Source organism: Penaeus monodon, chromosome 6, assembly GCF_015228065.2.
Source record: "Penaeus monodon isolate SGIC_2016 chromosome 6, NSTDA_Pmon_1, whole genome shotgun sequence".
In the NCBI taxonomy this organism is placed as follows: domain Eukaryota; kingdom Metazoa; phylum Arthropoda; class Malacostraca; order Decapoda; family Penaeidae; genus Penaeus; species Penaeus monodon.
This window is the reverse complement of record NC_051391.1, coordinates 18632212-18647211: the sequence shown is the minus strand read 5'-3', so window position 1 is coordinate 18647211 and position 15000 is coordinate 18632212. Positions and strand designations below refer to the sequence as shown.

Sequence of the window (15000 nt, the reverse complement as noted above, 5' to 3'; positions counted from 1 at the left end):
TGCTTTCGCCCGTGTGTGTAGGTGACTGTACAATGCACAGATAGTTTCTTGTGTGAACATTAAATGGATAACGTCTGACGAACTTGTAAAACTGAGCGGACAAAAAAGATGTGGGGACAGTAGTAAATAGATGTAGGTGGATGTAGCACGGATAGTGGCGGTCATATCAAAAGAAAAGGACGACTGACCAACACCTCACGAAATCGAACACGAAGGATGGGTGGAGACATGTACTAGTGGGTGTGAATTTGAATATGAATATGAATAACGGTGTTAATAATGATAATAATAAACATAATTATGATAATGAACATAATGATAATAATACATATAATAATAATAATAGCAAAAACAATGATGGCAATAATGATAATGATGATAATTACAAAAATGCTAAAGATATTCATAATGATGCGAAAATAGTAATAATGGTGTTAATGAACCTGACCATGATCAAATCAATAAAAACAACAAAAACAATAATGATGATAATGAAAATGATCAGGAAATAAGAATTATAGTATCAAATTTTATTTTTACAAAGTCATTTATAATTTTACCATTATTATTATTATCATTATTATCATTTTTATTATCATCATCATTATTATTGTCATTATTATTATTATTATCATTATCATCATCACTATTATTATTATTATTATTATCACTATTACTATTACTATTATTATTATTATCATTATTATCATTATTATTATTGTTGTTGTTGTTGTTGTTGTTGTTGTTGTTGTTGTTGTTATTTTTTTCATTATTATTATCATTATCATCATTATTATTACTATTATTATCATTATTATTATTATCATTAGTATTATCATCAGTAGTAATAGTAGTTGTAGCATGATTACTATTACTATCATTACTATTATTACTATTAGTCTTATTATTGTTATTTTTATTCTTATTATTATCATTATCATCATTGTTATTATCATTATTGTTATTACTATTGTTATTATTCTTATTCTTATTATTTTTTTTTTTAATTATCATTATTATTATTATTATTATTATTATTATTATTATTATCGCTTTCGTTATTATAATTATTATTATTATTATTATTATCATTATCATTAACAATATTTATATTTTCTTAATTTATCATTTTTATCACAATTATCATTATTACTGTTAACATTATGATTTTGATTGTTATTATCATCATCATTATTATTATTATTATTATTATTATTATTATTATTATTGTTGTTGTTGTTGTTGTTGTTGTTGTTGTTGTTGTTATTGTTCTTATCATCATCATCATCCAGATCATTATCATTATCATTATCATAATTATCATTATCATATCATTATCGTTATTATTATCATCATTATCATTATCATTATCATCATCATCATCATCATCATCATCATCATCATCATCATCATCATCATCATCATCATCATCATTATCATTATCATAATTATCATTATCATATCATTATCGTTATTATTATCATCATTATCATTATCATTATCATCGTCATCATCTCATCCTTATCATTATCATTACTATTAACATTATTTTCTTTTATTTTTATTGTTACTACTACTGTTATTATTATTAACATTATTGTTATTATTACTGTTTTCATGATTATTATTATCATCATTGTTATTATTATTATCATTTTTATTTTGTTGTTGTTGTTGTTGTTATCATTATTATCACTATTATTATCATCATTATTATTATTATCATTGTTGTTGTTGTTGTTGTTGTTGTTATCATTATTATTACTATTATTTTTATTATTATTATTATTATTATTATTATTATTATTATTATTACCATCATTATTATTACTATTATTATCATTATTATTATTATCATTAGTATTAGTAGTAGTAGTAATAGTAGTTGTAGCATAATTACCATTACTATTATTACTATTATTACTATTAGTCTTATTATTGTTATTGTTATTCTTATTATTATTATTATCATCATTATTATCATTATCATTATTATTATTGTTATCATTATTGTTATTCTTATTATTATCATTATTATCATTAATGGTTAATGGTTAATGGTTAAAAGCAAGAGAAATGTGCTAGACATGTAAGGTCATGTAGCACTATAGTTAATGTTAGGGAAGGGTGGTTGAGTTAGTGATTAGTTGTCTAAGCTGGGCAAAGGAATTGGTGAGTGAAAGGGTTAGGGTCGGGTGTGGTAAGGAGTTAGATTAGATGAAAGATATGTATGCGTTTGAGGAAAGAGAATAGGTTGTTGAAGCAGAAAGTGTGGTATTCTGTAAGGATGTCTGATAGGTTGGGAGGTCGGTGAATTATTATTATCATTATTATTATTATTATTATTATTATTATTATTATTATTATTATTATTATTATTATTATTATTATTATTATTACTATTATTATTACTATTGTCATTATCGCTTTTGTTGTTATAATTATTATTATTATTATTATTATCATTATCATTATTATCATTATTATTATTATTGTTATCATTATTATTTTTTATTATTATTATTATTATTGTTATTATTCTTATCATCATCATCATCATTTTCATTATCATTATTATCATCCTTATCATTATCATTATTGTTATTATTACTGTTTTCATGATTATTATCATCATAATTGTTATTATTATTATTATCATTTTTATTGTTGTTATTGTTGTTGTTATTATCATTATTATTATTATTATTATTATTATTATTATTATTATTATTATTTTATTATTATTATTATTATTATTATTATTATTGTCATTATTATCATTATCATTATAATTATCATTAATATTATTATCATTATTATTCTTATTCCTATTATTATTATTATCATCATTATTATTATCATCATCATTACTGCTATTGTTATCATCATTATCATTATTAGTAGTAGTAGTAGTAGTAGTAGTAGTAGTAGTAGTACAAGTTCTATTATCATTGTTTTTAACGTTGTCGTTATCCTTATTATCGGTATTAGTATTATTATCATTATTATTGACAGTATTTATTTATTTTTTTTACTGTTATCATTTTTATCAGAATTATCATTATTACTGTTAACGTTATGATTATGACTATCATTATTATTAGTAGTAATTATCATTATTACTATTATCATTATTAGTATCATTAATATCATTTATTATTATTATCATTATTATTATTATTATAATTAGTATTAGTATTCGTATCATTATTAATATCGTTATTAGTAGTATCATTATCATTATTATTATTATTGTTGTTGTTGTTGTTGTTGCTGTTGTTATTATTATTTTATTCTTTATTATCAATATTATAATTTCCATTACTATAATTGTTATTGTTATTATTATCATTATCATTATTATTACTATTAGTAGTAGTAATAATGGTAGTAGTAGTAGCATTGTTATTATTACCATTATCATTATCACTATTACTATTGCTATCATTATTAAGTTACAAGTGGATAATAGACTCAATGAAAGTATTTTGTTCTCTCGAAAACAATACTTTCATGATGGATGGTAAACACAAAACTGTTTAAAGCATATACTTACATATATATGTAAAACATATTTAAAATGGAAACTTACGTTACACTCCGACCCTAATTTCATCTCCTGGCGCTCCGGTGCAAAAGCTATCGAGAGTGTAAGGCGTCTGTTCGATGTCCTCTACTGAGGTAAATAGACATATATGAATTGTTAATCGTGTAAACCTACATGTACCTTGAGGGTGCCTCGTGATTCAGTGTGTTTATGTAATGTGTATGCGATGTGAGTTGCCACTCCCTGTGAATCTTTAGTGCTTGTATTAGTGGAAATCTTTACGGTGATAATAATTTTTAGATTATATTTTGATTTATTTTTTTCGTCAGTTAGCTCAATCAATGTTCTGAAATAACCAATTTCTTTCAAGAGCATATTTATCCTTAAGCATCCATAATGACAGTAGTCTTAATGCGCAATCTTTTAGTTATACTACTGACTTGTTTTAATTACCTATCTTTATAATTGTGTGTGAATTCATTTCAGATAAAGTTGCATATTTAGATTTTTCATCATTTTCTTACCGAAGCAAAGATGAAAGTGAAACTCGTAATGACACTTTCATGGATGGTGATAGTACTTGCTTTGGCAACTAACGGTGAGTACTGCATTATGCAATAGTTTGCCTAGTTTCTTTCAGGATTTATCATATACGTACCAAGTCTTTTCAGAATAGAATAGCCTTCAGCGAAATGCAAAGCACATTTTTCCCCAGAAACTGGTGGTATTGAAAAACTTCGGGTTCCTAGAGTGGTCGTCCGTCCTGGTCCCAGCCTGCACCAGACTGATCTCTCTCCTCCTCGAGTTTCAACGAGAATTATTGGTGGAGTAAACGCTCAATCCGGCACTGTAGTAAGTCAGTCTATAAACTTTGTGTTTGCATATTTATGTGCATTACATTTATTATTACATTACTATTATTTAATGTGATGGATACCCATGCCAATTACTTTTCTTCTCCCTTCTTAGGCAGCTCTGAATAGGCCTGGTCCCGATAATGTGGGGGTCCGAACCCCCCCGATCATTAGAGCCGGGTCCCAAGTACCTACGCGGCGCTGTCTGATTTACAATGAGTTCAATTTGTGCGTCAGATACGTATAGTGCCGCAAAGACCTTAATTACTTAGCACAACTTGATTCTAGATGTTATAAAGTGTTTATATGGAGAAGTTCTCGGCAGACGATACAACCTAGTGTACATGGCTACTGTGGTTATTTGAAAAGAAAATATACTTTAAATATTAATAAAAAGTCCAGTGCTTCATCTATAACTTGATAAGGTAAAAGGATTATGATTTCGGTCTTTGCGTGATTGTTCAAATACTGCTGACACTGTGGAAGAGAAATCTGTTTTAGCACTTAACAAAAGCGAAGTTCTGAATTCGTGAAATATATGTAGTATATATTGCTTCTAGAAAGAGTGTATCATACATTTTGACATAGTGGTTATGTGAACAATTGCAGTGTCTTGTGTAGACGTCTAGAGTTAAATTCATGTAAATTGTATGTAACAGCTTTTTGTTAGAACTGCAAACTGGAATTCAAGAGCTAAGAACACCTAGTCATATCTATAAGAAAATTTGATCTAATATTTCTGAAACGGAGGCGACACGTACAAGTATTTTTAATGCGTGTCTCTGTCGGTATCTCATCTTCTGTACACACGTGTAATGTTTGTGATAATAAAACGAAAATTCGAATGTTAACTTTCATTACTTGACCTAATTATTTGATTATGTTACGTGCAGTGTATACAACATATCCCTGGTTTTCAATACAGACTTGCTTTCTTTTATTACCTTGGCCTTAAGTGGTCAAATTATGTCCGTGTGTGTTTGTCCAAGGAATATAATTTGTTATACTGATAGGATAATACTAGGAAGATGTTAATCTAAACAACTGAATTTCCTGTTTCAAGAAATATTACTTGAAACGCAGTGCAGGTACGGTTACATTTTTAAATGACAAACATAAAACTCAGGATGAATATATAACAGCAAAAGAAATGTGGTTTTAAATTTTATTTTATTTTTGGATGTCGCGGACTCCTTTTCAGATCCCGTGAACTCGACCATAACGCGTGCTTTCTACAGCAAAACTGGCCAGTCTCTCTGATGCAGTGAATTTTTCACCCGAAACCGGTATAACATCTGGGTTGTATTACCTGCCCACCATCAGGGGCGTCACATCATGTTATGAGTTGGGGGGGGAGGGGGTGACGGGTAAATTTGCCCTGAAAAAATAATTTTTGCCCTGCAAATCACGAAAAAGAAAATGCTCACTAGCTCTTTATAAGTAGCCCGGAATGGACCATCAACCTGTATTGTATTTCGTATTATTGGTAGAAAATTATAAATTATAAATACCAGAAAATTTGCCCTGCAGAACTAGATTTTGCCCTGAAAAAAGAGGGTTTTTTTAAGAGTTGGGGGGGTGAACCCCCATACCCCCCCTTAAGTGACGCCCCTGCCCACCATTGAAAATCATTAAATGCTTGAATATTCGTCGTGATATTTATCTATACCATAAGTGTATCATGAAAATGATAAAAGATGACGCATTTTGTCATGCATTTAGTTTTAATATGTACAGTATTGTAAAAGTATTGCACAAACCGCCGGATTAGCCCAAATTAACCCCCACCCAGGATATACCCGGGGTATTATAGGCTAGGCTGCTTTAAACCCGGGGTATAAGTTAGGCAATGCTAATTTATATCCCCAGGTATAAAACATGAATATACCCCTTATATTTTGCATGTAACGCGTATAGTACTACATTGCCAGAAGATAACAGTTTTTGCGGACCATGCAGTGCACTCACAACTGCAGATATTTCTTGTGCATTGAAATCTACAGGCTATAATATTAAACTCTAACATGAACTACTTATTCATGGGCCTAACTTGTGGAAGCATTGTCATTAATAATTTTGTATACTGTACAGGCTGCAATGTTTTCAAAATTTGACATGCATTTCTTTGTGACGAGTTTGAACAAGTATTCAACTGATAATAGTCAAAATTGAAATGTACCGAACATTTGTTACCTTATTACAGATCACTAGTTTAATATGGTATGTGCATTAGTATTAGTATTATCGTTATTATCTTGATTTCCATCATCTTGATAATAATATCCTTATAACTATTATTACCATTATCATTATTATTATCATCATCATCATAATTATCATTAACCATTATCATGATTATCACCACCACCATCACCACCACCACCACCACCACCACCACCACTATCATCATCATCATCATCATCATCATCATCATCATCATCATCATCATCATCATCATCATCATCATCATCATCATCATCATCATCATCATTATGAACATTATTCTTACAATTGCTATTACTATCAATATTACTATTACTATTACTGTTACTATTACTATTATTCTTATTGTTATCCTAATCATTATTATTATCATTATCCTAATCATTATTATTATTACTAACATGCAAGTATATTTTACAACAAAGATTATTACTATAATAAGTAGTATTGTAGGAAAGCTTCCTTCTGGTCAGTAACAAGCAAACATTCAAACAATATTTCAAACCAATGAATTATTATTGAAAATGTTCTGCCGCGTTAACATCTAAGGTCATTAGCTACGTATTCAAGATGCGACAGGGTGGGGCTTGGGGTGAAGTCCCCTAAGAATAGTATTATGATGCAGTATTATGGCGTAAGGGTAAAGAGTCAACAATTAGGACAAGTGGACTGAAGTGGATGAAGAAGAGAAGGAAAGGGAAAGACCATGTCTTTTTAGGCGAGGGCTGAAGGACCAAGGCAGAGGTGATCCCCTACATTGGACCTCAAGTCTCCTAAGCCCCTCCCCCACCCCCCAACCTCACGACAACGAGCAAGGGATTGAGGGAGACAATTAAAACCACGCTGAAGTGTTCGAAAGGCTTTGCAAATATATGCATTTTATATGTGGGGTTCATTAAAGTAGTATGTTGTTTTTGTTTGGACGAATTAAATATTTCATTAAGTCTTTTTATCTTAACTATGGAGGCCAGACCGTGACGTTTTTTTGCCTTGTGTTCTATGTAGCTTCCTATAATCCTGTATGAGCTTATTTTCATGACTACTTATTTCACCTCTCTCATGACCCGCCCCGCTCTTTAAAAAGAAAATGGTATTATCCTCTGGGCAGTTTCCAGAATGATAATCTTAGCTCTCGTGCCCTCGGGACACATTTTCCTCGAAACTAGAATAGTGTCTACACAATTTCTTGGTGTCTTCACAATTATGGTAAATCAGTATTGTAGTCATGGGATATGAAGTCCTTTGTGTTCAATTTCTACAACATGTCATGAGAAAAGTTTGTAAAGTTCAAAGCGACTTCAGTCTATAAAAAATAACACCACAGCTAAACCATCAGGCATTTTTGAATGGTTAATGGTTAATGGTTAAAAGCAAGATAAATGTGCTAGACATCTAAGGTCATGTAGCACTATAGTTAATGTTAGGGAAGGGTGGTTGAGTTAGTGATTATTTGTCTAAGCTGGGCAAAGGAATTGGTGAGTGAAAGGGTTAGGGTCGGGTGTGGTAAGGAGTTAGATTAGATGAAGGATATGTATGCGTTTGAGGAAAGAGAATAGGTTGTTGAAGCAGAAAGTGTGGTATTCTGTAAGGATGTCTGATAGGTTGGGAGGTCGGTGAAGGGAGGATAGGTGGGGGAAAGCAGAGGTACGGGTTGTTTCAAAACGTGGGCACGATAATAGGATGTGTGGGCTTGAAAGGGGAACATTACATAAGGAACATAAGGATGGATCTGATTGTGACATCAGATAGGAGTGTGTTAGACGGGTGTGGCCAATGCGTAAGCGGGCGAGAGCGGTCTCCCAACGTCTGTTCCGATGAAAAGGAGCTGACCAGGAGGAGATTGATAGTTTTACAGAATGTAATTTATTAGTGTGGAGGCTTGACCAAAAAGATTGCCATCGATTATACAAGAAGGTCTTAAAGTGTGGGTAATAATCCGTGGCTGGGAAACGTGAGAAGCGTGGTTGGTATGATGTGGACATAGAGGCGTGGCGTGCTAATGTATCTGCCTGTTCATTGCCGGGGATTCCAACATGGCTGGTCACCCAGCAAAATTTGATTGTTTTATGGCGTGTGTACAGGTAGAACAACCAGTTCTGGATCTTACAAACAAGGGGATTGGTGGTGTGTATTGACTTTATGAGAGTTAATGAGTTACGGGAGTCAGTAAAAATTGTAAAAGAGGAAGAGGAGAGTGAGTATATGAGTTTTAGAGCAAAAAGGAGTGCATACAATTCTGTAGTAAGGACACTGGATTCAGGAGGGAGTATTTGAAAGTACGAGTTGGGAAGATTACTGCAAAACCAGAACCGGAGGTGGATTTGGAGCCATCAGTATATACGTGAATACTAGAGGAATGAATGGAAACATGGTCAAGGAAATGGGTGAGAAGGACAGTAGGAGGGATATTTGATTTTGGTGGGTCGGGGAAAACAGAAGAGCAAATATGGGGGTGAGGTATAAGCCATGGAGGGACGGAATGGACAGAGAACGGGAGAGGTTGGAGATGGGGGAAAGGGGAATGGGAGAGGAGGGTATCCATGCGAGTGGAGAAAGGAGGAGGTAATCGTGGAGGTGAAGCTAAGGTAAGAAGTAAGGATTGTGGGAAGTTAGTTTAGTAAGGGAAAGTTGGTGGAATCGAACATAGCATCGGAGAGAGAGAAGGGTACGACGTCGAGATAGAGATGGTATGCCTGATTCAGTGTACAGGCTCTCAACTGGAGAGGAGCGAAAGGCGCCTAGATGGACAAGGAGAGAAGTTGAGGCAGAGGAGTAGATATGGTATCCATAATCAAGAGTGGAGAGGATCAAAGTAACATGAAGATGAAGGAGAGTTTTGCGATGTGAGTTTCTAAGATTCGAAGGCGGCGGAGAGCTTTTTCTTTAATGTGTAGAATATGGTCTCGCCAGGACAGTTTGGAGTCAAAAATGACACCTAGGAATTTGCCAGAGGAACGGCATTGGAGTGGAGTGCCATATAAGAAGAGTAGGGTTAGGGGACCTACACGTGAGCGAGAGAAAAGGATGCAGAAAAATTTAGAGGTAGAAAAGCGGAAGCCATGGTTTGTGGCCCAGGAAGATACTGATGAAATTGGTAGAGATTTGGTATGGATGTGCCAGAGGCATAGATGGTTAAATCATCAACATATAGTGATGACCGGGCCCCTGGTGGTAAAACTGAGACAATATCATTAACAGCAAGAAGGAATAAAGTGGTACTGAGCACACTGCCTTGTGGGACACCTTCAATTTGAGGAAAGAAAGATGATGTGGCAGAGGCAATTTTGACCTGGAAAGTGCGTTGGGAGAGGAAGGACTTTATGAAGACACCCATGTTTCCACGTATGCCTAGAGCGGACAATTGTTGGAGAATATGGTACTGCCATGTCGTATCATATGCTTTTTCTAGATCAAAAAATATAGCTAGTACGGATTCATGGCGTGCAAATGCATATGTAATATATGTCTCAAAATGAGCAAGGGGGTCAGCTGTGCTTCTGGCACGGCGAAAACCGAATTGGGGAGGAGAGAGAAGATTGTGAGATTCAAGATACCACATTAAGCGGAAGTTCGCCATTCGCTCTAATAGTTTGCACAAGCAGCTAGTTAGTGCGATGGGGCGATAGTCTTGAGGGAGGGTACCTGATTTATTGGGTTTCAGGAAGGGAAGGATAAGAGCTTCTCGCCAATTAGAAGGAAAATTTCCTGGCGTCCATATGTGGTTGTAAATTTTTAATAGGAAGGATAAGGAGGAAGATGGGAGTTGCCGGAGCATACGGTAGTGAATACCGTCAGGGCCTTCATGAGTGTTGCGGCACGATTGTAGGGCAGCAATGAGTTCAGAGGAAGAAAATGGAGCATAAGAGGACTCTGCGGAGGATGGGGTGAAGGTAATGGGGGTACGTTCTCTGGTGGTCTTAATAGAAGAGAAGTGTGGAGAAAGGTGAGAACCACTACTGACCTGGCTGAAATAATCACCCAGTTCATTAGCGACTTGGAGAGGATCAGAAATGAGGGTATCTCGAATATGGAGGACAGGGGCAGGATGGGGGGGATGTTTGCCTGATAGTTTATGGATTCGGCGCCAAACATTTGAGATAGATGTAGAGGATGTAATTGATGAAACATAATTTCGCCAGCTATTTGTTTTGCTATTCCGGATTGTACGACGAAGATAGGCAGATGATCTTTTAAAGGAGATAAGGGCTGATAGTTGATTTGGAGTACCTCTCTTGTAGCGGTAACTGTTCCAGACTGCACATTTTAAGTGCTTTAGTGCAATCAGAATTCCACCATGGAACACATTTGGAGGTATATGGTCTTGAGGTTCGAGGGATAGCTGTATGTGCAGCTCTTAAGACTGTATTTGTGAAATACTGTATCATTTCTGAAATGGAGGTGAGGGAAGATGGAGGGGTATGAATAGCAGAGAGTGAAGTGAAAGTATGCCAGTCGGCTCTATCAAAGCACCTGCGTGGGGAGTTAGGAAGTGGTATGTATGAAGTAGGAGAAAGGAGAACTGGAAAGTGGTCACTATAGGGAAAGTGGTCTAAGACTGACCAGTGGAAATCTAAATGAAGAGAAGGGGAGCATCGAGAGAGGTCAATGCATGAAAAAGATTGAGTGCGTGTATCAAAGTGTGTGGGGCGATCTGAATTTAGAATAGTAAGGTCAGCTGTGGAGAGGAAGCGCTCTAGAGATTGGCCTCGGGAGTTGGTGATAGAATCACCCCAAAGAGTGTGGCGGCAGTTAAAGTCACCAACTATGAGGAAAGGTGGTTGAAGTTGGGAAATTAGATTTTCAAAAGCAACAAAGTCAATGGGGTGGGAAGGGGAGAAGTAGACTGAAATCATGTGATCCAACGATGAAGGAAGATACGAATAACTGTGCAAGGACATTGGTTTGAAAGGGAGGTGTGGCATAAGGTGTTTTCTGATTGATAAGTATGGACGAGACATAAAGGGAATGTGGGGAAGAGACAAAATGATAATTGGGGATTGGTATTGGAGGATGTGTAAGAAAGGTCTCTTCAAGGCATACAATAGATGGGTTATAAGAGGAAAGGATATGACGAAAGTCAGGTCAGGAGCGGAAACCGCGAATATTCCAATGAAGGATAGTTGTACTTTAGTGATAAAGATTGTAGTACGTTTTGGAGAATTTGAGGGGGAAGCAGGTAGAGGGTGGGATAAGGACTGAGAGGTCTGAGATGGTAGAGGTGTGGGAGTTGGTGTTCTACTAGGAGGGGTATTAGGAGATGGAGGGTCTGAGGAAGGGGATACTTGTGACATAAGGGATTCACGTGTATCCAGGAGGGAGTGGAAGGGATAGAGGGGATGGTGGGAGGGTTAATGTGGGCGGGGTTGGGGTCGGGGGGGATGGGCTGTGTTGGGAGGGAGTAGGAGGATAGGGTGTAGGGGGGATATCGTTAGGAGGAGGATGGATATCAGCAGTTACTTGGAGTGTGGAAGGAGCAGTTGTAAGATTTGGAGGTTGAGAGTCAGTTTTCATTAAGTAATCTTGAATATTTTCAATAGTTTCTTCTGAGGAGTTGGTTCGGGAGTTTTGGGGGATAAAGGATTTCTTGTGAGGGGGGGAAGAGAGGATTGGTGTCTCAAGCGTAGGGACAAAGGAAGGTGGTGATTGTGTGGTAGGGGAAGAGGGGGTGGAACGTTTGTTTTGTCTGTTACCGGTAGTGCGAGGAGGGAGAGGGGAAGGTGTTGGGGTTGTAGTGGTGATTGGAGTATCTGTAGTAGAGATTGGAGTGTCTGGATTTAGGATGGCAAAAGAGTTTGACTGGGGAAGGTAGGAGGTAGAAGAGGGGGAGTTAGATGTAGGGGGGTGGGTTTAGGAGAATTAGTAGAATGAGCAGTATTACTGGAGTAAGGAGTAAGAGAGAAACCACGTCGACGTGCTTCCTGTCTGGCTTCACGTAGTGTGAGTCCAAGTTTGAATCTGAGAGTTGCTACCTCAGACTCAAACTTGTAGGTGGGAGAGCCCCTATAAAATACATTATGGGGGGGGGCGCCACAGTTGGCACATGTGCGTGATTGTGCAGAGCAGTTAGATCGGGTATGGCCAGGTTGGGCACATAGTGGGCATCTGGCTGTGGAACGGCAATGTTTGGCTGGGTGTCCTAGACGCCAACAATTTTGGCTCTGACGTGGAGGAGGTTGGTATGGACGAACAGGGAGGGATTCTCCTCCTATGTAGACGTTAAAGGGAAGGTCATGCCTACGGAAGGTAATTTTAGCTATGTTGATTCGATGACTTCTGGGGGGAATGGAGTAGCATTGTACTGATGTTGCATCATAGTCTGTGAGACAGGCAAGTAGGTCTTCTCCACAATCTGACCAATCTTTGTCATAGATTGGGCAATTTGCTGGGGAGATTGAAACTGTTCTGGTGCAAGTATTGAGGGTTGGATGGGGTTCTGCAAGGATGGGGTTACCATATAGGTCAGTTAGTTTTGTTAATGCTAAAGCTTGGTTTTCGGATGTTACTGTGACAAGACGGGAGCAGTCGGGTCGGCTACGGAAAGAGACTTTACCTACTAAGAGAAGGGTGTTGTCAGAGTAGGGAGCTGTGGGAGGGATCACGAAAAATCGGTCCCATTTGGCTGCGCTAAAGAGAGTATTCAAGATTGTTGTAGAGATAGGGTAGTCGAAGGGCGGGGGCGTGACGAAGATGGAGTAGTGTTGAGGGAGGTAGTGTTATGGAGAGGTGGGCAATAAGGCTGTAAGGTATTAATAAGGGAGGATGGGGTGGTTGATGTTGGAGGTTGTGGGGGTAGAGGTGTTGAAGTTGAGCATGCTGGGAGAGTGGAAATGTTCCTTAAGGGTTGATTGTTGGCTAATGTACTAGTAGGCATTGATGAGGGGGTAGTTATTGCAGTGTTCGGAGCCGTGGGCAAAGGAGAGCCTGGAGTTAGGGAATCGGGTGGGTTTACATCGTTGGGGCTATTTGATAAAGGGGCAAGCCTCATTGCCCCTAATAGTGGGGATATGTTTTCATTACTGGCCATGGTAAGCCTGGATTATGTTGGGGATAAAAACAGTCCACCCCTCAGGGTCCCCTTGAGGGGTAAGGGCTAGGTAACGAAATCAGGGGAATACCGTGCCCATGGCTCCCTCAGGCCGTTCAGGACTGGCACAAAGTCAGCCTTTCATCCTTTCAGCACGGCTCTCACACCTTAGGAGGTGGATAGCAGAAGGGTTTGGTGAAGGGACAGAAACGAAAGGTGGGAAGGAAAAAAAGACCATGCAAAATTAGTTGAGTTGAGGGCTGAGTCCCAAGGTTGGGGAGTTCCCCATCATTGGGTCCCAGTCTCCGCCTCCTAAGCCCCCCCCCCCCCCACAACAACAACGGGCAAGGGATTGGGGGGGGGGGGAGGCATTTTTGAAGAAGACTCAAAATAGATAAATCTATTAATTTCGGGCGCACATGTGGCCACACATCAGTTGTAGTACGGCCAATTTAAATTAAGAAAAGCTAGAAATTTACGGATCATGGACTTTAAGCCGTTTTTATTACCTGGTTAGTTGTTTACAACACCCTTATAACACCTTCAACAAACAGTTATCTTACCTGCCTAAAAAAAAAATTCAATGGGCCTCATCTTCAAAACTAATCCCTGATGAGTGTATTATTCATTATGCCACATTCCTCTTTTAAATCAGAGGAACTTCAACAAACGTTGACTGGAGACATCACATAATAGATATACATAAAAAAAATCTACGAATTGTAACAAGGGTATATTCTGGCTTAGGGGATATACTCTAATCTACCCTCCAATAGGGTAGCCCCAACCATAATCCGGGGATTATCTTAGACTAGCCCGAAATATATCTGGTGCTATTCTAGGAGGGGTTAATCTGGACTTCTACACCGGCAGCCTGTGCACTCGTGGTCCTGCCACTAGAACCTCCTCTTCGAGGTGCAAGACTAGAGCTCCCTCTCTGAGGTGACACAGCCTATGGGTGGCTATTTCACTGGAGAGGGAGGAAGAAAGGGTGCCAAATAATGATGCCTATCTTGTAGATGGAAGGGCATCCCTTCTGGTCTCTCCCTAGGGGTTCACATCTACCCACGTGTTTGTCGTGGGTGGCATCCCTGTGCGCTGTGGAGACGGGAGTCCTGGAGGTTGAGTGATGCCGTGCATGAGCACGCCCTGCGGTTAGCAACATGCATCTTTGGTTCCTTATTCCAGCAAGACGGGTGTACTGATCTTGGTCCGGTCAGATCTATCGGCTGGACTCCTTCGGGAGGCTAGGGTCAAGCAGTCAATGTCGCTGTTGGCACTCCCACTGGTCCCGTGAGTGGCGGTACAATGGCCATTGGCTGCGTATATCCTCTCACCACCCCTGTGGCTTT

At 37.4% G+C, this 15000-nt stretch overlaps 1 long non-coding RNA gene across 2 annotated transcripts in view; it reads left to right on the top strand.

The window, feature by feature from the left end:
- Positions 1-4795, top strand: part of LOC119574325 — a 5869-nt gene extending 1074 nt beyond the window's left edge. For both annotated transcript variants that reach the window (XR_005228850.1, XR_005228849.1), the window contains exons 2-4: positions 4034-4145; positions 4263-4399; positions 4517-4795. This is a non-coding gene — a long non-coding RNA (uncharacterized LOC119574325). The remainder of the gene's footprint in view (positions 1-4033; positions 4146-4262; positions 4400-4516) is intronic.
- Positions 4796-15000: the final 10205 nt, after the last annotated feature.